Source organism: Alosa pseudoharengus, unplaced genomic scaffold, assembly GCF_046254945.1.
Source record: "Alosa pseudoharengus isolate Yale_2024_CS ecotype anadromous, Long Island Sound unplaced genomic scaffold, YU_APseudo_1.1 YU_APseudo_1.1_scf_1, whole genome shotgun sequence".
In the NCBI taxonomy this organism is placed as follows: Eukaryota; Metazoa; Chordata; class Actinopteri; order Clupeiformes; family Clupeidae; genus Alosa; species Alosa pseudoharengus.
In genome coordinates, this window is record NW_027468564.1 from 20,114,175 (window position 1) to 20,140,338 (window position 26,164).

At 40.7% G+C, this 26,164-nt stretch overlaps 1 pseudogene; it reads left to right on the plus strand.

The window, feature by feature from the left end:
* Nucleotides 1-16,167, plus strand: part of LOC143123008 (NACHT, LRR and PYD domains-containing protein 3-like) — a 34,213-nt pseudogene extending 18,046 nt beyond the window's left edge.
* Nucleotides 16,168-26,164: the final 9,997 nt, after the last annotated feature.

Sequence of the window (26,164 nt, forward strand, 5' to 3'; positions counted from 1 at the left end):
ATGACAAAATCCACAAAAGTGGCATGTACTGGGAATTAGAGGGTGACACGGGAATCAATTTTCACTCCCGTCACATCCTGAGCCCACACAAATACTCCCGTCATATCCCGATCACGTGACTGCCCCCCCCCCCCCCCCCAAAAAAAAATCCTGTCTTGCAAAAATCCCGAGAGAAAGGCTCCCGAATCCCGTCCCACTCCCGTTTCGTTCCCTATGTTGTTGGGAGCATTGGTTCCCAAAGGGTTGGTAGTAGGAGATTTTATTTGGGTCGCCAGCATAGTGACAATTTATGTTGTGTAATAGGCCTAGCTTATACCTTATATAGCTTAGGAACTTCTTCTGTGCACATTTAGAACACCGCCAGAACGTGGATATCACTCGTGAAATGAAACAATATTTCGGGCGCCTACCATGGACCTCACAGTTGCAAAATGCAAGGGACATGAATCAGTTTATATTTGCACAAACAATAACGGACATCAGCTCTTCAACATGGCCCATTAAAATCTAGAAAGTATCATTTTAAATCGTAAAAACCCTGCTGTCAACAATAAGCTAAAGCAGACATCCATAGACCAGACATGAGGTTTATTTGAGTCATAGTTTCAATTGTAGTTAAGTCTCTTTAAAGTTAATAGCAGTCTCTTCACATTCTGTCTTATTTCGGATTTAAAACGCACAAAAGTGCATTAGAAAGGCTATAATTTAAATGGACATGTAAACGCTATTTCCTCTTTCCAATCTTGCGAAACTTACTACAGTAAAGCTGCATTGCCATTTATTAGCTAGTTTCCTATAACAACCACCACAGGCTAGTCGAGGTGATGAGGGTTATTAAGATTGACTTTGAACACAGTGAGCCATACAACTTGACAATTACACTGTATCATAGTGTTAATGTGTTGAGTAAAGCTACACATGTTTAGATTGATTTTGTTACCATGTGTGTTTATTCCTGCCGTTACAAAAACTAGCATCTCAGATAATGTTAGCGATTAGCTCACGTTGATATGGCAATAGAAAACACCTTCAGTTTTCGGTGTAGTCGCTGACGCTGATTGATTGGCTTGTGAACAGGGCAGCTGCTTTGTATTGCTCTGATAGGCTACTCTGCGGCTAGCCACTTACAAACGTATTGTGAGTTGTAAGTGGTTCTCTTTTCTAGAAATGCCTTGCAATCTTTGGGTGCGCTCCCCTCCCGCCCACTCCCGTTGATTTCTGCCCGTCCCGTCCCTATCATGTTACCAACAGTGAAATTGACTCCCGTACCGCAGGACTCCCGCGGGAATACTGTGACCCGCGGGAGTCCCGAAAAATTGTCACCCTCTATTGGGAATACGTTTACTTACAGGAGGCTACAGATGTTTCTAGCTTCACTGCCATTTATTGCCATATTTCTGAATGTCATTCATTACACCAAGCACAATAAAACAAGCAAAATTAGTGATTTTCTTACATTAAATGGTGTTGTTATTCAGGGCCAGATGTATGTACATTTGCGAACTTAGCGTTGCAGGGTCATGGACAAACCGCAGATTGCGAACGTTGTCAGACCCAAGTTACCGTCGTATTTATCAATCGTTCAATCCATAGTGTAAACTGTGCCTTTCTCTGCCTTTCTCCGCCCATATATGCAACTGACGAACGTCCACAACTGAATGGCAGAGCCTACATACAAGCACAGTTGAATGAAGTTAACTGATGACAACATTAAAAAGAATCAAACGTAGCGATCATGAAATAATACCATACATGATAAGATGTCAACAAGCAGGGAGATAATGAAGATCAGTAGTTAGGCCTATACTCAAACTACTTGTGCATGTAGGCTATGGAAGATTGGTCAAATCTAGCAAGTAGAAAAGTTTAAGTGAATGACGTGAAAGTGAAAGTAAGACATTCGAATGTCCAATGAAAGTTAAGGTTGCTTTTTGAAATACTTACAAAACTGGTGCTCTAAATAGTGATTCTGTTGTCTTTGAAAGGTTCTCTTATTGACACATTGAATTGTAATTTGGATTAACACCTGTTTTTACAAGGCGGAAGTATTTGGGTACATAATAGCCGTGTGCTTTCAGGAGCAGTCTTTGTACATACTGTGGAATATATAATTAGGCGCTCTTTACTCTTCCCCTCCTATCTTTCTACGCTAAACTACTAAACTTCTACGCACTTTCCCCTGGATCCTCCTATGAATGCATATGCATGACACGAAAAAAGCAGTTTCCTATTGTAGCAAAGTGCTTGGTTGCTGTATATAAACTGCCAGAGCAGGCTATTCAAGTAAATGAACATAGAGGCTGTCTCAGTCAATAAATAGTTTATTTGTTTGTAGTCCTTGTCTTATCATTTTCTTAGAAAGTTTCTTGTTTTTTTTCTTTAAAAAGAGAGAGAGTACAGGATACACATAACAATAACAAAGGAAAATACACACAGCCAACATAGACAAAATACCATAAACAGACACAAATGCCCCCAACTCTTAAGTAATATGGGCCCACACCCACCCACTACATCTCAGTCAGACCGCAACCTCTATAGAATCAAGCTGGGAAGTGATGGACTAAGCTATAAGTCACACAAGGTTACTTCGAACTACACACCATGCTATCTAAGGAAGTAATTTCATCACACGAGGATACACAGCAATTGTCAACCCACACTAACAGGTGCTCACACAAAGCAGGCTACTACACAGGTTTGGCTGACTAGATGAAGTTCAGTAGGCCGCAGGCCATAGATGGACACAGAGAGAAGAACGGGGCAAAATATATAAGAAATTAAGAAAACCCAAAACAAACCAAAAAAAAACAGACAAAGCGCCTGCCCGTACGAAGACGCACGCGCACACACCCACACACAGACACGATATCAACAACCCCAAACTAAAAGAAAAACATGACTGGCTACGATACTAGAACTCAAAACAAAACACGGAGAAAACAGTGGTCAGAACCCCTTGCCCACAATTCGAAGGCCTTAAAAAGTCAATGACCGGTCATCACAAGAGGTGAGCCGAGGTAGGAGGGGGACAGGCTTTCGGCATACTCTTGCACAGCTGGCGATGAATGCTAACGCTACTGGCTGCCACCCAGAGTTTGTCTGAAGCGATTCACGCTTAACGACCGATGTACCGCTAGCAATTCCAGCCTTCCGACGCCGGCAACACGTTACAATCAAATGACGCCGGAAGACCGTGTTTTAAACAGGAAGACATTTGTTGCTCATTGTCAGTCCCACCCCCAGATGCACACAATCCGCCTGGCAGCTGTGAAAAGTTCACCCGACTACACTATTTTCAGCATTTCATCATTGCGGCCTGTTTGTACATACCTCGCAATGATTTTACACGCATGTTGCGAAACAAATATGCCTGAAGTGGGCGCAAAAGCGTTAGTACATCTGTCCCTCAGTGTTTAGTCAAATCTCATGGCCACTGATAAGATGAAAATCAAAATGACCGCAAAATGTACGGAATGCTAGAAACAAACATCGTTCATTCACAAGCTATGCGTAGCTGTGAGTAACGCACGGCTCAGTAAACATAATTTGCTACATAATTTGCTACATTCATGACATTAAAACTCGCACAAGAAATGTGCATACATTTTTATTCTTGTGCCATTATAATCACAACTTTATTTGCACAATAGCAGTGCATCCACCAAGTCAGTCATTGCAAAACATTGCAGCGACCGGTATCTCGAAGTTCATTCATTCAGAAAACAATCATAGTATTTACAGATGGTATACAATATACCATCGATAATATTAGATTAGTTATGGCACATTTGAAAAGGCGTCAGCTTACTGATGAAGAGATCAGGGCTATTTTTACATCCAATGATGACTCTGATGTGGACATTGAACCTGAACCTGCACCTGCGGAAAGTGACTCCTCTGACGAGGAGTTGCCGGACAATTTGGCAGCTCTGGAGGAAGACGCGTCGGAGGACACCGGGGATGTCAACTGGAGGGAAGGAAACTTTCGTCCGAAAAGTGTCAACTTTGCCAGGTCTTTGTCAGGGGTTAGGAAGCAACCTGTAAAATCTGACAGAGATAGAGTGTTTTAAAATGTTTATCACTCCCTCCACTGTGGCTACTATTGTGACAGAGATCAACAGTTATGCCCAGACACTGAGGGAAAAGTTGATCTGTGTTGGAAAGCTGGCAAAGTGGGTGGACACCACAATAGCTGAATTGTATCTCTTTTTGGCCATGTTAGCTCTCACTGGTCTAGTTAAAAAGAACAACATCAGAGATTACTGGACCACAATTCCCCTGCTATCCACACCATTCTTTGCCACCGTGTTCTCTCAGGACTGCTACCTCTTGCTACTTAGAGCTCTGCATTTCACCAGCATGACCTCAACTGAAAAAAATTGATCTGTTTTGACCCCAATTATCACATCTTTCAGCCAGATTTTTTTATCCCCACCAAGACCTATTCATTGACGAGTCGATGATGAAGTGGAAAGGGCGACTATACTTCAAACAGTACATTCCATCAAAACTACCTTGATTTGGCATCAAACTGTTTGTGTTGTGTGACGTAAAGACAGGGTATGTTCAGAACATGATAATTTACACGGGGAAATCAACAGATATTACTATGTCTGAGGGTGTGTTGATTTCTGGGTCAGTTGTTATCACACTGCTGGAGCCTTATCTGAATAAAGGTCACATTCTATATGTTGATAATTGGTACACCAGCCTTGTCCTTTTTAATAATATTTTGCAACATACAACTGGTGCCTGTGGTACTGTTAGAGACAACAGGAAAGGCATGCCACATTTTCCTAAAAAAAATGGGGATGCTGCATTTTTCAATAATGGACAAATGCTAGCTGTGAAATGACATGATAGGCATGATGTGCATGTTTTGTTCACTGTGCACTTCAGAGACATGGTACCAATGGCCACAGGACAAGGGGTGGTGAAACCAGTCTGTGTGGTTGAATATAACAAGAAAAGTATGCAAATTATGCATTATCTCGTTAAATATGCACAATTTTGCATATATTTTCGGTATATATATTTATTTATTAGTTTATTTGTCAGGGACAATGCAGCGCACATTATTAGCTACCACAGTCAATGCCATAACAATGTCTGTAGATGTGTTACATAAAAGGTTTCTAGCCAGTTGGCTAATTTGCAACCCCAGTCCCTGGTCTAAAAACGTATTGTAATCTAAAAGTGTTCTAAAAAGTGTAATATATGTGTGCATACACCTCTCTATACAGAGACCAACAAAACATGAAGGGTAGCGTTAGTGTTCATACCCTAATCAAGCACATCAGGACAAACACAATATACATAGGAACATCACAAACAGCAAGTCACGTAACCCCCAGACACCCAACTACCCGCAGACTCTCACTTAAGTACAATAATTGAGTAAATGTACTCAAGTAATGTCCACCACTGTTGATTACATAGACTCATGCATGGTTACGGTCTCGTGCAGTAGCCTGGTACACGGTCTCCTACAGTGACAGCCTACTTACCAAGTAACAAAACATTTCACTTCACATAACTACCAAGATAACATGACATTTAACATGACATACTAACAAGGCTCCTTAAAACTAAAGTGTCAACTAAAGTAAAGTGACCATAGTAAGTTTGTATGGATGCCATTTTCTGCCCAGGGATTAGTAGATTAAACCTCTAGGCACCACGGTCGAGTTTACTCGATAAGATGCAACACTTAAAAAAATGGCCGATTTTGTGAAATAGGGTGTTATATTTTGTTCGGCCTCCACTCCACTAGATGGCAGACATGTCATACGTCATCCCCGATTCAGAAAATCGCAATGCTTCTAAACAAAATCTTCGAACTAGAGCGCATTGAATGTATTTGTATTAGGAGTATTTGCAATAGATTATTGTCTAATACCATCAAAAAAAGTTTACCCGAAATTAAGTGTTGGGTCTTCTATTGGCGGACCCTGATTCTGAAGGGGAATGTTTAGTGGCCAGGCTTCAGATGCGTCCCTGCCTTGCAATGGTGGAGCTAGACAAAGTGAGAGTTATTATTATATTGTAAAAAAAATATATAAGTATTATAATAAGTAATATAAAAATGCTTATATTTTGACATGTATCTCATCACAGCAAGCTCATAGCTCTACATGGATTTCATGTGTGTGTAGAGCAGACTATCCTGAATCTGGCAATACCATTGCCATGGTGGAGGGATTCTCTGGGGCTGAGCAATTTACAGACATATGTGGTGTGCGCCTTACATAAATAAATGCCATTTTTTATTTAGTGATAAAAAATGACCTTTCTGCACTCCATATCAGTGACACAAACTGATCTGACCTGACTTGACCCAAGATTACGTGTTAGCCTGTGTGTGCCTATGGTGTCTGCACTCAGGGGTTTCTTTGTCAAATAAATTGGGATGCAATGTGAGCCTTGAATTGGATGCCATGCAGGAATTTGCTAGGACACTTGGTACCAATGGATAGCCCTGTGTCTCCTCTTTCATCTGATATGCGTGCCATATCTATGTGTTCACGGGTTCGCGAGTAATTCAAACGAGAGTAATGGGTGCGCAGGTGAACGCAGAGAAGTATAGACTGTAAATATGATGCAATTTGATTTAATTTCATGCTTTTTTTTAATTTTCATACTTTAAAGAGGAGTGTGCACTGTTTCAATAGATTTTCTTCTCCATCGTCATCATATCAAAATTATTTCAGTCTCTCTCTTTCTCACCTTGTCTCTTTCTCTCTCTCTCAGGCTCTCTGATTGTTTCATCTCAGAGAAGGGTTGTGGTTTTCTGGCTTCAGCTCTGACATCAAACCCCTCCCACCTAAAAGAACTGGATCTGAGCTACAATCATCCTGGGGAATCAGGACTGGAGCTGTTATCTGCTAGACAGAAGGATCCTGTCTGTAAACTGGAGATACTTAAGTATGTTCAGAAAAAACTTCATTGTTGCATTTAGACAAATGTCTCTATTGTGAAGATCATATTATTTTCTTCATATTCAATGTAGTGGCCTATTTTCACAGTTGTATTTTCACAGCTGCTTTACACTGAAGTATATGTTACCTCTTTGATGCAGAATCCAATAATGCAAATAATCCAAATATTTTAAATGTCCCTTAAGGAGAGACACTACAGGTAAATATGGGTAACATTTTTAACAAGCAGATATCACTATGAAACATCCCCAGTTGATTACTTACATTAATACTTACATATGCAAATTAGGCATTATCTAATTAAATATGCGCTAATTTGCATACATTTTAAAACACGAAAACTGAGCATTGGATACAGCCATGTTCAAAATTATGTTTTCATTGTGTTCAGATATTAGATGGGGGGAAATTACAGAGGGATTTATGGATATCTACTTTTGTTATCCTGTAAATCAGAATATGCTGTCAATAAGCTTAAAAATTGATTTTTGCCACGTTTTTAGGCATAAAATGTCATGTAAGTCAAGTTAGGAATAATATATCAACAAACCCCTCAGTAAAAATCTTATAAATATAGTTAGGCATAAGTCTAGAAATTGTTGGTGTATGTAAGTGCTTCTGAAGTGGAGCTTTCGTGCTCAGAGTGTGAGAGAAAACTCATTTTGAGAAATCAGCCTTGAAAGACAGCCAATGAGATTCCGTTCTCAGCCTAGACTCGCCTTTGAACTTTCGCGATTGGTTGCTGATACAAAGGAAGTGTCCATATATGGATCACATAGCGTGATACTGGAAAAAAACAGAGCTGTCCAACGGTATTACACATGATATGTTTTGCATCACATTCGCAGGAGTGCATGCAAGGTTAGAATGCTAACTGCTGAATTTAGGAGAAATATACAGGCACGAGTAGACACAATGTAATGAAGTAAACACCTAAATGTGTAAATCAGACTTTTTTGTTGTAGTAGTGTGATATAATACATGCTAACAAAATAGCTCAAAATCTTGAAATTGACCAGTGCATGAAAAAAAAAACAATGTTTTCACCTGCCGTGTCTCGCCTTAAGTAAAGAAGTGATTTGAAAATAAAATTTCAAGCAGAAGTTGTCAGACAGACATCTACGTAGGTCAGCAGACAGGGTGGAGTATAATATACATCCTTGTGCAAATTAATTGCAAGGAAATGTGAAAGAAGATAGGGTCCATTTCTCAAAACAACAAAATAAAATTGTGATTATAAGATTCAGGGTTCTTAACAAGTGCTCAATTGTTACTGGTGGCCCTTGATCATGCATTAAATAATGGAGTTTCACTGTTGGAAAGTGTATTTGTCATTCAGAGGTAGTCCTCAGATTGCTACCTGGCTCTAATCTAAGTATAGTACTCTACAGTAATCTAAGTTGGGGTTGTTTCCTTCTTAGAACTAGATGGGGCCTTGTGGTACCACCCTGGGGCAAGTGAATGCTTTTGTAGATGATAAAGATAGCTGGAAAGTGTGTTATTTCATTACTTTATACATTATATCAGTGGAAATATATATGGCAGGGTTAGGGTTAATAATAATAGGGTTAGGCAGGGTTAATTTTCTGTGGGATAGATAATCACCTTTCATTTCAAAGGTGGCATCTGTCAAATGGTATGTGTGTGTGATGTTATTTTTCTTACAGAACTGACCATGCATCTTTGAACAGAGCACGACCACGTTTGCTGATATGTAAGTTTTTGTGGTTTATTCAGTGTTTGTCATCATCCACATTCACATTTTAGTATGGTATGCTTGAATGTGTGTATGGGTGTCTAATGGCAAAGTTGTGTGTGTGTGTGTGTGTGTGTGTGTTTGTGATATGCCACAATATATTAGTTCTGTGTGATTGCAAGCATGTGCGGGCGTACAGCATAGTGTGGTGATACAGTTTTAGCATGGCGTGCTTGGAGAAAGTGGTCTTCAAGCAAGTATGTGACTTCCTTTATCAGAATTACATACAAGACCCTATGTAGTCTGGTTTTCTCATTCTCCTTTCTACACTATCTAAACTGGGAATTTCTGGGAAACTATTGACTGGTTTGAATCCTACCTTAAAGTGTGTCTTGGCAGGGACAGGTCTCAAAGGTATCTTTGGTTGACAGGTTCAAGACTGCACACAATTTGAAGTGTAGATTCATTATGACACCCTCTGAATGTATGGGAACATTCATGAAATTCCATTAGCTACACATACGCACACACACACATGCATGCACGTACACACACACACACACATACACACACATATACACACACACACACACACAGTATACATGCACACACAGAAACACACGCACTAACGCACACACACACACAGAAGCAAACATATACACAAAACAAACACTCTATATATACACACTCATACATACACAAAAGTAAGGGATGGAGAAGCAGATAGACACAAATTGACAAATTGATTTATTTTTGCGGAAAGACTGTGCAGGACTGGGCAGCGGTAATATTTTGTACCGCTCTGCAGAACATCTAGTTCATTCATTGGTGGCTGTGATGTTCTCAAAGGCCATTTGAATATCTTGATACATCTTCTTGTCCAGGAAATACTGACGTCCTGTCCTGGTAGTGAATGATCCTAAGCCATCCTTCTAATTCATTTTGTGAAATGGAAGGAACGATAGGAGGATGGAGGAATGAAGAGACAGGAGGCATATAGGAGACATATATTTGAGAAATGACGGTGTGTTCATGTGCATGGCAAAAAACATTTTTCCCAGTGAAAACATCATTGTTCACATCACCTCATATGGGAACTAGATGTACCGCAGAGCGGTACAAAATTTGACCGCCGCCCAGTCCAGCACATTTTTTCCACAAAAATAAATCACGCTGAAAGGCCTATATGATTCTAACTGTTTCACTAAATTGCATTATCCACACGCAATTCTCACTGATATCTGCTAGACAACAAGTACCAAAACATGATTAAAATTAATTTTATACAACCCCACCTCCATCTTGCCTGTTCATAATTATGAGAAATTCTTGATTGTTTGTGTTATGTTTATGTTATGTGTGTGGGTGTGTGTGTGTGTGTGTGTGTGTGTGTGTGTGTGTGTGTGTGTGTGTGTGTGTGTGTGTGTGTGTGTGTGCGTGCCTGCGTATGTGCCTGTGCATGGAAGCGTACATATGTCTACTGTGTGAGTATGTGTCATACGCAGTGCCGGCCCAAGCCTTTTGGGGGCCCTAAGCAGAATTTGATTTGGGGGCCCCCTCCCACAACGCAGTCACCTGTGCTTGGCGATAATTGACAACTTCACACTATAATGTCATATTATAAATTAATACAGTGAGGTTATGTATTAATACAGCGACTGATTATGAACTACTGTCCCCCTGGACACAGATGCATAAGGACCCTCTCCCCCTACCCTGTTTGTGCAAATGTGGGTACAAACGGGTGTGTGTGTGTGTGTGTGTGTGTGTGGGGGGGGGGGGGGGGGGGGGTTAGATGTGATTTCCTGCATTCTGGTGCATTTTTGGGATGGTCAGCTGGAGAAGGGCAGTACCTAAATTTGTTCAGATTCATAGCCTTTTGCTTTTTGACTTATTGGTAGTGAATTCACACAACTACTTGGGGTTCAGGGTCCCTTGACCTCTTGGGCTCGGTAGGCTCATTCAGTAATCCATCCTTGCTCACATGCCAAAAATGTTTTGGGGCTCCAATCTAGACTTCTGGCCCCATGTGCTTGGTAAACCAATGTATTAATATAGTTGTTATTTACACCAACCCTGTCACCTTTTAATCTTATAGGGTACTAAAATCACAGATTTATTTGAAACATTCATATTCAAAGTGAAGCACTAAGGGTGGTTTACTGAAGTTGAATTGACAAATAACAAAATACAACAGCATTTGTATTTGTTGTAAACAAGTACATCAGTTTAATGACTTGTTTTTCAACAGATTTGCTGAACAAATCCGCAAATGTGCATTAAATGAGCATTTTTCAACTACAAAATAAAAACAAAATAGACAAACATTAATAATCAAAAATAAAATGTCCCAAAAAATAGATAATTATTCCTACTTCGTTCCTGGTTTTTAGGCATCTGCAACTCTGCAGTGGACGAACCTGCAATGATTAAATAAATACATAAATAAATTTAAAAAAAAACGATGTTAAATGTGTCGTGTCATATTAACAGGCTATGTAACCATTTGCCATCAAGAAAACCTCACCTTCTGGTAGGTAGAGTTAGGTAGAGGTAGAGATGTGCTCCAAAGGACTTCAACAGTGTCTCTGAAAAAAAAAAAATATTGCATAAGTGCATAGTTGATCGAGCAGAATGAGTTTATTTTGCTATCATTACTTACACTCAAATAACAAGCAATTCCACATGTAACAATTCATATTCTATTGGCAAATGAGGCATAATCAAAAGAGTATACTTAATTGCAGTATGGTGAACGCTTAACATGGTGATCTACTGCAGCCTAAATATTAGGGTAGCACCGCTACGTCACTTGCCACTATCTTAATCAAATGTAAGTTTATTTTCATCACAGAAGTCTCCCCACCCAACATGGTATATTTTCTCAAACACTACCATCTCTCTCCAAAGATCTTAGAGCAGAGCGCACTGCTGTTCCATCTTTGCCTATGAAGCTGGAACGTTACCGATGCCCAGAGTCGCGCTAGTCAGTGGGTTGGGTTGGGACTGGGAGCCTGGGCTTAGTCTGTTGTTGCTATCAGACTTACCACTATGTCACATATTATAGAGCAGTAATAAACTATCAACACTTTCAGGTACGAAATCAGAAACAATCCCTCTGTGGTAAATTTGCCTTCAGCTACGTTTTCATGTAGCTACTGTAGTGCTAATGTCCACTTCAGTCAGCTAGCTAACTTTAATTTACGACATAATAAGCCCACCTAGAGCAAGGGTACATGCTTGATTGAACATCCAAAACAATCCCAATATCCTTGACATCTGAAATACATCTAGATAAATATATATTAATGGGAGACATTTCTCTGTTGATGGCGGAGATTTAGCTCTGGTGATGGCTTATATTAGATCATGACAGCTAGCTAGCTACCTCAAGCACAAAACATACTGTAAATAATCATGCAAAACATACCTGTATCTTGCTCGTTTTTCTCCTCCTCTGTCATTTTCTTCGTTCTGTTTTCGGCACCAGAGAGATACATCCTTTTTTGTGACTTGTCTTAACATTACCGTCTCTTCCGATTGTTGAACTTGATGCAGTGTCTGCACGAATTGTATATGCACCCGAGGTGTCTACTTTATGCGCGTGACTCAAAGGCTGGCAGACACAGTAGCAGTAGGCAGGCATATTGATCATGAAATCATAATTTTCTTGATTTGAATGATAATTGTTTCATTTATTCATTCATTGATGTCACTTGTTTACGTTATTTATTATGTAAAAAAAAAAAAAAAAACTCGATTGGGGGCCCCCTGGTGGCCAGGAGGCCCCAAGCAGCCGCTTAGTTCGCTTATGCCTCGGGCCGGCCCTGGTCATACGTATGATTACTGTGAATGTGTGTGTGTGTGTGTATCTGTTTGTGCACATGTGTGCACATGAACTGGGTTAACATGACCCCTGGAGGCAAATATACGGAAAAAAATGGTCATCCTAGGCCCTACAGTTCTCAAGATATTCACAGAGAACTGTGTCTGGCCTACCCTCCTTTCGGGGGGTCCAGTCCAGCGAGGGGGCTACAGATCAAAACGAAAAATGACAGTTCCATGCTATCCATGTGGGGGTACATGCCCACCAAGTTTTGTGTACCCCGGTCTTTCAGTGTCCCGGGAATCCTTGTTGGTGTACGTCACTAAATGTACACATAAATTGTTTTATTGTAAGGCCCCCCATGAACGAAAGTACACAAAACTTGGCATGCATTCGGAGGGTGTCATAATGATCCTACAATTTCAATTTCGTGCAGTTTTGACCATGTCAGCCAGAGATATTGTGATGAAAACACCTAATTTTTTGCTTTTTAATTTTTAACTAGGTGGCGCTATACATGAAATAAGTGGTAATGGGATGGGTTGACATGGCCCCTTGAGATCAACATACAAAAAAAAGGTGGACCTCCTAGGCCCTACGGTTCTCGAGATATTCACAGAAAACTGTCTCCGGCCACCTACAGGCCAGTTGGTGTATAGTAACATAAATTAATTTATTGTGTGGCCCCCCATGAACGGAATTCCACAAAACTTGGCGTGCATTCAGAGGGTGTCATAATGATCCTACACTTCCAATTTCGTGCAGTTTTGACTATGTTAGGTCACAGATACCTGCGATTACAACACCTCATTTTTACTTTTTTGTGTTTAACTAGGTGGCGCTATACATGAAATGAGTGGTTATGGAATGGGTTGACATGGCCCCTTGAGATCAACATACAAAAAAAAAATGGTCCTCCTAAACCTTACGGTTCTCGAGATATTCACAGAAAACTGTGTCTGCCCTACCCTCCTTTCGGGGGGTGCAGTCCAGCGGGGGGGCTACAGATCAAAACGAAAAACGATGGTTCCATGCTATCCATATGGGGTTACATGCCCACCAAGTTTCGTCTACCCCGGTCTTTCAGTGTCCCGGGAATCATTGACAGAAATTTGGACATTTGGAAATTTGGACACGCTGCGCGGCGGTCATAATAAGAGGTGGAAAACTAAGGGTAGATTTAGCTAATTGAGGGTACGTTTACACAAAACCACCGGGTGAATTTTCTCTTACCGCTTTCACACCTTTAACGACACCGGTAAAGAAAAACCTTGCGTGCACACACAGAGGTGTAACTGGCTAAATATGCTATAGTGCTATGCCAGACCAGTCGATGTGCCGGCCGTGCAGAGGCTTCATGTTCAATTTGCGTGAATTGTGTAGAAGAAAACATTGTTGAAACAGTTTGTTAAGCAGTCGCATGAAATAAGGAGACTACAGACAATTTGGTTTTCAATTCAACTGTTAAATTAATAAAGTTCATTTTCAAGGTATGTGACTGCTATGTGAAATTTCAAATGCTTAGCCTATGCATTGCATTAGGTCTGAGCACCACTGGAGAAAACACTAACATGCAGTAAGCTAATGTTTAACTAAGTTAAGATAACATGTGCTTCTAACTTAGCCACAAAAGGCTGATAGGCTACATTGTGCACATAAATCATGACAGGGGAAATAAAAAGCATTTTAATATGATAAACAAATGGTTTGGTTTGTTTTGACAAGCAGCGTGTCAGGTCGAATGCCGTGGCTGAGTTGAGAAATGGGGCCATGTCGTCATAAAATTGCAGGCTTCGCACCTACAGGTGTCTACACGGCGAAAGTTAGCCGGCGGTTTCAAAAATTCCCAAATTCAAAAACAGCGTCGTGTAGACGGCCCCTGAGTTGCCCAGATGTGGGACTTGGCACTTTTTCATCACATTGTAGTTCAAATAATTGCACATAGTCCAAGCATGTATTATGTTTTCTATGTCATTAGATAAAATAAATGTTCAATAACAAGTCAAAGAAAATCTTTATGGGATCACATTATTGTATTGTGATGTTTATCATTTCAGGGTATTGCGATACTTTTGAAGTATTGGTGCAACACTAGTCAAAACAAAGGAGAACACGCGCTTAGTTCGTGTAGAGACAGCAGATGCAAGGAAAGTCTAGGCACTCACCCTGACGTTAGGTGCACCAGTGCGACCCAGGAAAAATTTTAGTCGCACCTTTAAAAATGATGACGCACTCTAGAGCCTGACTTATACCAAAGCCTAAAAATGTAATTTAAACATGGACTATTCCCACATATTGACCCTGGTAATGTGGTAATGTTTGCAACTTGTTTTAAAGTTTGCATGGTAGTTCATGATGATTCCAGTATATAAAAATATTTTTTTGGTCTATCTAGTCATATATTGTTGCTAATAAATCTCTGCAAACTTGTTTGAAACCGAAAGTTGACAGACATAGGAAGGAACTTTTCACCATGCCAGCTTGCGTTTCCGCGTATGCTCTCGTGTTTTCCTTCCTCCTCTCTCCTCGTTCTCACCTCCTCTGGTTGCAGTTTGACAAATGAGGCATCCCTGAGCTTTGAATGAATGCTGGGGCACAAGCTGGAGGACCAAGGATCGAGGAGATGCCACATGCAAATAGATGTTTGGGATGCACCTAACATGAGCATGGAAATATTACCTTTTGTTGGCAAAATGGTTCCATTTCCATGCTTTAGAGCCTATGTAGATCATGTTTCATCCTTCCCTTCCACACTCTTTCTCCTCTCTCCACCTCCTCACTCTCTCACTGCTTCTTCTCTTTTACCTCTCCACTCCGGTTCCTCCTCCCGCTCTACATCTTTCTGTCTCTCTATTTATCTTTCTCATCTCTCCATCACTCTTCCATCTTCCTCCTATTGGACCCTTCCTCCTCCTCTATTTCCTCTCTTTCTGTTCCCTTTCTTTCTTCATTATTTCTCTCTTTCTGCCCTGTGTATGTGTTTGTTTGTGGTGTGCAGGAATGTGTATGTGTGTGTGTGTCACTCCCCATATCCTGATGAGGTTTTCTCTCCTCTCTCCTTTCCATTTGTCTACAGATGCCTCTGAGCTCACACTGGACCCAAACACAGCATACAGAAATCTCTATCTCTCTGTGGGGAACAGAAAGGTGACATGTGTGAGAGATGAACAGCCATATCCTGACCACCTAGAGAGATTTGACAGGTGGTTTCAGGTGTTGTGTAGAGAGGGTTTGTCTGGACACTGCTACTGGGAGGCTGAGTGGAGTGGGGATGGAGCTGGTATAGCTGTGACCTATAAAAGCATCAAGAGGAAAGGTGGGGATAATGACATCAGAATGGGATGTAATGCCAAGTCCTGGAGTCTGTACTGCACTCCTGACAGTTACTCTGTCTGGCACAATAATAAACGCACTGTCATACCTGCCCCCTCCTCCCGCTCCAGAAGAGTAGGAGTGTACCTGGACTGGCCGGCCGGCACTCTGTCCTTCTACAGCATCTCCTCTGACACACTCACCCACCTGCACACATTCCACTCCACATTCACTGAGCCCCTCTTGTCCAGGGTTTTGGACTGTCTCCTCAATGTCCCTGTGCCAGATCTCATGAGCTCCTCCTCCAACAGGTACTTCCACCTGTCACCTGTTCATACAGCAGTGGACCCGCTCTCTCACTCCACTCCTGTCTCTCTCTCTTCCCCCACTCTTCCTGAAACTTTTCTCAGTTTTCTTCCTCCTTTCTCTCTACCCCCTTTCTTCCTCACTTCCCTCTCTCATTCTCTATTTCTCCTCCATCCGTCATCTTTCCTTCTCTCGCTTTCTCTTCTTTCTCTGCCCCCTCCTCTTCTCTCTTTCTCTTTCTCTCTGCTCTTTATTAGATGGTTGGATGATGTGAATCTCGTGTTTAGTTTGGGGAGGGGGGTGTCCTTGGAGCAGTGAGCTTAGAGCCCACACACACTAGGAGTACACCTACTGTACACATCCGGAGTAGTGGGCACTCGGCAGCCCTTAATCCGGCGCCCGGGGAGCAGTTAGGGGTTAGGTGCCTTGCTCAAGGGCACCTCATCCATGGATGTGGATGTGGGAGAGCTATTTTAATCACTCTCCCCATCCACATTTTTCCTACCAGTCAGGGATCAAACCGGCCACCCTTTGGTCACAAGTCCAATTTCCTAACTAGTAGGCAACAGATACCCATGCCAAGCTGCTGGGAAGTCTATACAGAGAGTCTTTCAAACAGTTTAATGAAGGAATTCTCCTCCTCTCTCTCTCTATCTTCCCCATCCCTCCTCTTCCTCTCTATCTCATCCTATCATGCTCTCTCTTTCTGACCCATTTCTCGCTCTTTATCTGCCACATATGTTGTGTAGAGAGGTTCTGTCTGGACTCTGCTTCTGGGATGCTGAGTGGAATGTGAATGTGACTCATATGGCTGTGGCCTATAAAAGAGGGAAGGATGGGATAATGACACCCTGCTGTCACATAATGACAAGTTCTGCAGTCTGGACTGCTCTCCTGACAGTTACTCTGATTCTCCTACCAATTACTCTGCCTGAGACAGTCATACCTGCCCCCTCCTACCGACCTGAGACGGCTGACCGTCTATTTACAGCTTCTCCTCTGACACACTCACAAACCTGCACAGTCCACTCCACATTCACTGAGCCCCTCTGTCCAGGGTTTAAGGTTGGCTTCACTCTTCAGTGTCCCTGTGACGGATCACATGACCTCCCTCATGCCTCAGATAACAATTTCCTTTGGGCCAGATCCACATAAAACCCTTTAGAACCTCCTGTAGTGGACATACGGTATCTGACTGTGGGCCAGATCTGCACCTGATAGAGGTTTCAGCTCTGCTAGCAATGCTTTTTTATCACCGGTTTACAGATTCGTCCCAGGTCCGATTTCCGCAACTCAACCGGAAGTCAGCCCAGGTAAAAAACTAGTTTACTTTAGTGTGTTAGAAATATGATTAAAGTATATGAAGTATAAAACAAGTATGCTTACACTTATTGTACTTTATGTAAAGTATGTTTAATGTGTAATTTTAGAAAGTATACTTCAAAGTAGATGGTATTAAGTTCAACTTCAGTGTACTAAAAGTAAATATACTAATTCTGCAATATTCAAAGTGTTTTTGAAATGTATTTTTAAAAAGTGTACTTTGTTGTATTTTAAATGGTAAAGAAGTTTATTTTGTGTATTTTGGCAGCTACCATGGCTAGGGCTAGGAGGCTAGCTAATGTTGCAAGAGGTTTGTGTGTGGCGCTGTTTATCGTTTTAGATTGAATTGTAGTAGGACTCAACTGATCCGAGTTAATGATACTAGGGACTCGCGACTCATGGGTTAATTTAAAGATACGGGTGAAAGATCCGAGTGAATCACAACTCAAACAGGCTTACATGATACACCATCGCTGTTTTGGTATGAAGCATCTTTTACGTAATGAATGCAAAATTGTGTAAGTGTATTAAATTGCTAATACTTAGAGTTGTAATATAGTGTACTTATGGAACGAATATTTTTTAATATTGTATAGTTTTATCTAACTTTTAATAACATAATAATGTGTGTAGCCTATAGGCCTGATATGTCAGCCGCATGGATAGCAATGTGCAATAACCTAGCCTACAGAGAGACACACAGATCAATTTTGGTCATCAAATAATATTTTTTTCTTTTGTTGATTTTGTGTCTTAGTAAGTAGTTTGTGATGTAGCCTAGTAGAGGTTGTGAGAGGATGAATGTGGCATTTTGTTAAATTTATAGGCAACACAGGGTGGCAGTCCAGTTGACCAATCACAATGGCTGTTTGAATTTGAAATGGAGTGGTCTGTGCCATTGGCGGAGCGAGAGAGTTGGCTTCGGGGGCTTTTTCAAAAGCCCCGAATCTTTTTTTGTATGTGTTTTCAATTTCCAACGATTCTAATTTCTAATTTAACTTCCCCTCGGTTTCTCTATAAATGTTACAAAATGTAGGCTACTATTACTGAGCAAATATCCCTTATTTTCAAAGCCCAATATTGAGAGATAATCCAGGGTTGCCAACTTTGGGTGATTGGCTGGAGTGAGATTTTGTGAAGTCATAGTGCGTGTGCGTTAAATTTTTTCCTAAACCTAATTTTAAAAATGTCTGTCCCCTGACTTTTTTGCTATGTACAGTATAATCCCTGATTTAAGTTTCTTCAAAATGTACAATTAAATTATTGATTGCACTTGAAAACAAGACCAGTGTTTTAACCCCGTGGCATGGAAGGATTATGAGCCACTGGGCCCCTGGGCACAGACATGAAAAGGGCCCCCCTGCCCACCTGAAAAAGGTAGTAGCTCAGTAGAAAAAAATGAAAAATAACCCCTTAAATGATTACTTCTGGCGAGTTTTGTGGAAAGAAATGGACAGATTGAGACTTATGAATGTGTGTATGAGTGTACGAATGTATCAGGGATGGAAATAGCCTAAAATATTTTTTTCCACCTACCATTGTGGCTGGTGGATTCCAAAGTCTACCAGCCACTAGAGATACAGTATGAACATTTGATGAAAAATCATGACCAAAATGATTACGGTTATTGGTATTGCAATATGATTAAAATGTGCTCACTTTTCTTCTAAACCTACCATCAATGTTGGACAGAACTCATAATTGGCCTGCCCTTCATGCCCAGTAGCAACAAATCTAAAGGTCAACAGAACAGCTATAGTGTCATAAAAGTGGTGTGGCTCCTTTAAGACCCAATCCACTGGTGTGAGTTCTGGAGCCATCCAACTTCTAACTCTATACTATCCTACATCATCTGATTTTAATATTATGTCTAGGCTACAGTATATTTAACATTTAACATTTCTTTTCTATTTGGCCTGTTATGAAATTATGCATTGACCAATATAAGCACACTTTTTTAAGACACTTAAATACATGCATGCTTAGCATTTTGTGAAAACAAATCATTATGGCTACATCGACAAACTCTTAGCCATGAGCTATATATCCTCTGATTTTAATATTTACACATATGTATAGCACAGCTCAGTTTTAAGACACTTAAAGCCCAAAATTGGAGACCATATAGAAATTTGCTACCATTTCAAAATCGGATTACTCTGGAACGGCTTATTGTACAGGGGATTGCATTACTTTGTGTTCGGTAAGGTCTGCTGTTTATTCTGGTTTACGGTTTGTCATGTGTGGAACGAAAAGTTTGTGAGATATCCCTCCTATAGGAATTGAAATGAGCGCAGAGCTATAGTAGCCTAATATGATTATTTCTTGAAAGTTAATTTATTTTTCTCGCGAACCGTTTATCGCAGCAAATAGCGGCTATAGCACCTTATAAAAGATGAGAAAAAGTTATTTAATGTGATGTCTGTGAGGCTACTTCGCGAGTAGTTCCTGGAGAAGAATGGGCGGCCACACTTTATGTCGGTCTGCCTCATGTCTAAATAGCAGCGTGTTCCGTGAAGGTGTCGCTGACCGGATTAAAATACTCTAGTCAGCGAATCAACAACCAGAGAAAACTGCGCTGAGAACGTTGTAGGCGGATATTAGACCTACCTGCTGTTGGTCTAGACATATGTATGCCTTAAACTCGTATCCTGTCATTTAGAAACAATGCTGTGGGCTAGTCTAGTCATCAACAAAAAATGAACAGATTGCAAAAAAAAAAAGAATGGATTTGGCGTGACATTTCTTGAGTGTGCGTGAGAGCGTGAGATTGGTGCTGAAAGCGTGAGTGTCACGCCAGATGCGTGAGAGTTGGCAACCCTGGATAATCTGATTTCCCACACGATGAGTTTAGGCAATGCCAGAGCCGAAATGTAGCGGTTTACGTCATAAACCTGGCAGGAAAGTTCACAGCGGCGCAGTCAGTTTAAACAGCAAGCCGGTAAAAAAAACTATTATTAAGACATTAGGCAATTAGGCCACTGTACCCCGGAATACACAAATAAACTTCAGAAAGATAGAAAGTTTGTTGTACTGTATTCATAGAGTCTCAATGACCGAATCAGTAGATTTACCTGTCAGTTGAGTTCGTTCAATTCATTTATTGTAGGCTAGTAGCCTAGGCAAATATGAAACGGAGATGTAACGTGGCTAACGGCGGGATTTTGAACTTGCATGTTTTAATGCATTTTAGGGCAAAAAATACCATGGGATTGATGTGTTCTGAGGAACGTAATCAATTGCGGACGTGCACAGACAGCTCAGACACAGAGCGCTTATAGGCCTAGGATAGGCTACTTTCACTTTCTAGAGTGCGCATTCATTACGTAAAAGATGCTTCATACCAAAACAGCGATGGTGTATCATGTAAGCCTGTTTGAGTTGATTCACTCGGATCTTTCACCCGTATCTTTAAATTAACCCATGAGTCGCGAGTCCCTAGTATCATTAACTCGGATCAGTTGAGTCCTACTACAATTCAATCTAAAACGATAAACAGCGCCACACACAAACCTCTTGCAACATTAGCTAGCCTCCTAGCCCTAGCCATGGTAGCTGCCAAAAATGTAACAATTTCGTAGGCAACCACAACTCCACAAATCAACTCAAGCGACTGAGTGAGCAGGCAGTCCGAGATAACTGGTTAACTTCCCGCAGAGCCGGAAACATTGCAGACTCACAGACCATGGGACTCAGATTGGAGCGGCTGAGTAGCAATCCGGGTTAGTCGGATCAGCCGGCCGGTTAGGCTACGTTGAGTACGAGTCAGTCGAATCAGCCGGCTACGTTGTCATGAGTGGATCTGCGAGAGCGAGTAGCTCCTCCTCGAGGTGAAAAGCAATTCCACAACGAAGCCATTTCTTTCACTTCTGAAATAACATTCAATGTTCTGCATGTAGCCTAGACATAATTAGATTTGGTGTATAGATGTAGCATATTAAAATGCAATTAGGTCGTGCAGACAGTCCGAACTGCACACTCATGTAGCTGCTTGAGTAGCCTATCTACCCGGGTCAGTCGAATCAGCTGGGCGGGCCGGTTAGGTTGTTATGAGTGCGAGTCAGCCGAATCAGCCGGCTACGTTGTCATGAGTGGATCTTTAGAGGAGCGAGTAACTCCTCGTCGAGGTTAAAAGAAAATCCACAACAAAAGCCATGCTTTCACTTCTGAAATAACATATATTCTGCACGCATAGCCTACTTTAAAATGCAATTAGGTCGCGAAGACAGTCCGAAACATTGCAAGCTCTGTATGGAGAGTAGGCTAGCCAGTCGGATCAGCCAAGCGGGCCGGTTACGTGCAAGCTCTGTATGGAGTTGCTTGAGTAGGCTAGCCTACCTGGGTCATTTGGATCAGCCAGGCGGACCGGTTACGTTATGTTGTTATGAGTGCGAGTCAGTCGAAACCGGCTACATTGTCATGAGTGGATCTGTAGACGAGCAAGTAGCCTAGTTTCTACTCGTGTCAAGGTGATAATAAAAATAGGCCTAATGAGAATAGTAGTAGTAGTAATAATAATAATAACAATAATAATTTATTCACTGCAGGGCATTTTTACATTCCTGTTTCTATGTCTACATTGAAAGTCAATTGCAAAGGCTAGGTTAAGACAATAAATAAACAGTCTGGCTCAAACTGCTTTCTTTCCCGTGAGTGGGCGGAGGTTTTGATGCTATTATATTAGGCTATTTTATATTATATTATATTATATTATATTATATTATATTATATTATATTATATTATATTAGGCTACCTAACATGATATATATATATATATATATATATCTGATTAATAGGCTAATAATATTAGTTGCCTAGTAATACCGATTAGAATAGATTCCTAGTAGCCTACTATTAGCATAGTAGTGGTAATAAACATTGTAGCAGAGTAGCATTAGACCTAGGCAAATTTTCTATTGTTAACAAAACAACAACAAATAATTAATTATTATAATATAGGCTACCCTCTCTGTCAATAAGATCAAAGTTTCTGAACATGAGCACCAAAAAGATGAACAATGTGTGGATGCACTTTGACCAGGAGAGCAAAACTCTAAAGGCTAAATGCAAGTACTGCAAAAACCTGGTTTCAAATCATGGAGGATCCACATCCAACATAAGAAGGCACTTAACGAAATGAAGCACCCCACTGCACTGCTTGAACGTAGGACTGAATTTCTTTGCGATTTAGCAATACTGACTCAAGTGACTCAAGTGACTCGTTCAACCCGGATCAGTTTAGTGAGTGACTCAGAATAACCCGGATCCTTAAAAGGAATCGAGTTTGACAGGCCTAGTATCATGACGTGTTGTCACAAAGACGTGTTGTCACAAAGACTTACTCCAATTAGAAAATCGAAACTAAAATCATGCAAGTGTAAGTGTTCTCTCATTGACGCCTGTAGGCCTATAAGGAAAATGCGATTTCAGTTTATAAAATGTACCCCCCCCCAACTGAATTAATCCCCCTATGTGAAGCACTGAATGTGGGAATCCCCCACAAATGAATTGAACTTAGCTTCATGTGTTCCACTGAACATTATAATAAGTGGGTTTACAATGTGTGGGGCTGTGCTAAACCTGACCATAAGGCTACTTTGGCCAGAATTCAAAGTAAAAATGTATTGAGACAAGGTAGCATTCCATCAGGGTTATCTCAGATAACCCCCCCAGTCAGATATACCTTGAGTCTCACATTTGTAAAGTCTCAATGGGTCCATTAGTTTACACAGAATTCACTGTGTCATTATTTAAGGGGTTATTTTTCAAAATGTTCTGCCGGGGAGACATGCCCCTAGCCTTCCTGTGTGTGACACTGAGCTAAGCCCCCAATGTTTCAAATGTCGGAAAGTAGGAAAGGAAAACCTCAGTGGAGCATTTGATTTAAACTGATCTACTCTAGAGCTGCTCTCAGTAAGTTTAGAGCAGGGCTTTGAACCGGTTCAAGGAACGAAAACGAAAACCGGGAACTTTTTGTATTCTACAGGGAACAGAAACGAAACCGGAAACGTTATTATTTTTTATGTTCTGGAACAGGAACACTTATTTAAAAATAATGGTAACCAGTTAATACCGGTTTTATTTCGTTCCTCAAAGTTTTCGTTGCCTAATTAACTAAAAAAAAAAAAGTAATTATTTTCCTGCGCACGTTACCATGACAGCTGAGGTTCACTTCCTGTGTGACATCACATCAGACATTCACTGACTGAATGGAGAGAGAGCGGTGGATTACAAAGTCTCCACTCCACATCTTAAATAAGAGGTAAATTACGATCCATCGTTAATTAAAACGCTCATTCCAAACACAATATCAATAGCTATATTTGTCGACTCCACGTTAATGATGGACTAGCAAACATTAGGCCTACTGGATGGCCTTTCCCCCCGACAGTTGGAATTTGTTGTTGCCGAGTGGCATAACCACAATGTCGTTACGTTTGTGTGGAAATTTTCTCTTTTAACAATAAACTACACATTTATAATAATTGTAGGCCTATTTAATTATTGTTATTATTAATAATATAATTATTATTATGTAATAATGGTTGTAAAATTATTACATTTGGTTTAAGCTGGATGAGAAAGATGTGACTTAATTCTATAGCATTAAACAGCTGACAGGAACGAAATTAACCGTTCCGGGAACAGTATTTTTTTGTTCTAACCGGTTCAGGAACGTCAATTTATTGGTGGAACTCATAACCGGAAACGTTATAATTCCGTTTCTGTTCGGAACGAACCGATTGGAAAAAAAAAAACGGTTCAAAGTCCTGGTTTAGAGTAAGGTTGACAACCGTTCTGTAAAATAAGGAATCGTCCCGTATTTGAAAGGAAAAACATGTGTTCCGTATTGAACTGATGGAACACATTTTGTTCCGTATTATTGAGAATCACCTCCATGACTGTGCAACTCCATGACAGATAAATATAATAAGATAGACCAGAGACTTTCGAATGATTTTAGAAAGGAAACTGATAATCATACAAGTGTAGGCATACTATTCCTACAAATGAACTAGATACTAACAATGTAGAGCAAGAACAACCATGTGGTGACACTGTTTCAGTGAGTAAACATTCATTTTGGAATCTAAGAAGACACATTTTGCGGAAACATGAGTGTGCTACCGAGAACAAAGAAAAAATGTAAGCAATTTAAATATGCTTCATATCAAGTAAAAGGCTAAAGTAAAACTTGGATGCAATTAATCACACTGATCCCTTTAGTTTTAGGCTTACTGTATGTTATGTGTATTGATGTTGCCAAGCTTGTAGGTTGTTGCACTATCTGTGTTGCACTATCTATGAGTGACATATATTGCCGTTGCTCTTAGTTCTTTGGGATTTAACCCTTTAGGCGCCAGGTTTAAAAAAAAAAAAAAAACATCATTAGATTTTTACATCAAAATTTCAAAATGCCTTGGCTTGAAAGTGGTCAGAGATAACGTCCTACTGTAAATGTAAAAATCATTGAGTATGAACAAAAGTTTATGAAGGGGGTAAATTTACACATCTAATTTGCATATTATGACATCACTGGATGACAACCTCGAATTATGCACATTTCAGTAAATACTGGATCATGAACATGTAGTTGAGCAGTTTTGCTTACTTTTTTGTCATTTCACCCACATAACACCTAAACAGGAAAGCAGTCACATGTAAACCAACAATAGTAAACTATTACTATAACCACAATGCTTAGTGAACAGGAAAGCAGTCACATGTAAACCAACAATAGTAAACTATTACTATAACCACAAACCCTATTCTACTATAAATTAAAGTAGCCTGGTCAAATCAGTTCCTATCGTGGGTGACTTTGTAGTTCTTCAGAGCCCTATTTTCACTACCCCTGCTGTCTTTACCACGTCCATTACGGACACTATCATCACCTTTACCACTGGCACCTTCAGCTACGTTGGGCAGAGGGTCGACATAAGCATGGTATGCTTAGTGAACACTGATGCAAAGACGCACAGTGACTAGACGATGGCTCATACTCTCCAAAAGGCAGATATTCTCCTTCAGAATCAGACTAGGTAAATAACAGACCCAAGACTTCATCACATGTGAACTTTTTCTTCAACATTTGTGTTGTGTAGTGTATTTCTGCTTCAATTTGTGCGCAGGCAGCTGTCTTCCACTTTGACAAGCCACAGTCACACATGGATATACACAGGGACTGGGGACAGTACAGGAACAGAATGAAATAAGTCATCTCATATGTGGAAAAACACATAACAGACACATCAGGACATAAGTCACTTACTGTACAGTATGAATATACAAATCATAAGTTTCCATTTCAAATATCTCAGTGTGTGTGTGTGTCCGAGTGGAAAGGCTTATCGGTCTACATAGGAGCAGCATACAGGAAACGAGGAATAAAGGAGAGAGACTGTCGTCTGGGACTCAACAACACATCCTGGGGCCTGCTGTGTCAAGATGTGGCTACATTTGTCAGGCTAGGTAGGCATAGCTACACTGCCAGCCATGATCGTAAGGCCTTCCCCAAAGTATCAACTACGTTTGACTGCAACAGAGTAGGAGTGTTTCTGGACAGGAAGGCCGGAACTCTGTCCTTCTACAGCGTCTCCTCTGACATACTCACCCACCTGCACACGTTCCAGCATAAATTCACCGAGGACCTCTATGCAGGGTTTGGCTTTGTTTCTTCTCTGTCAACATTTATAGATCCCAGTTCAGTTACCCTTTCTCTCTGTCAGGTTTGAGAGGTGTTTAACACACACTGCCAT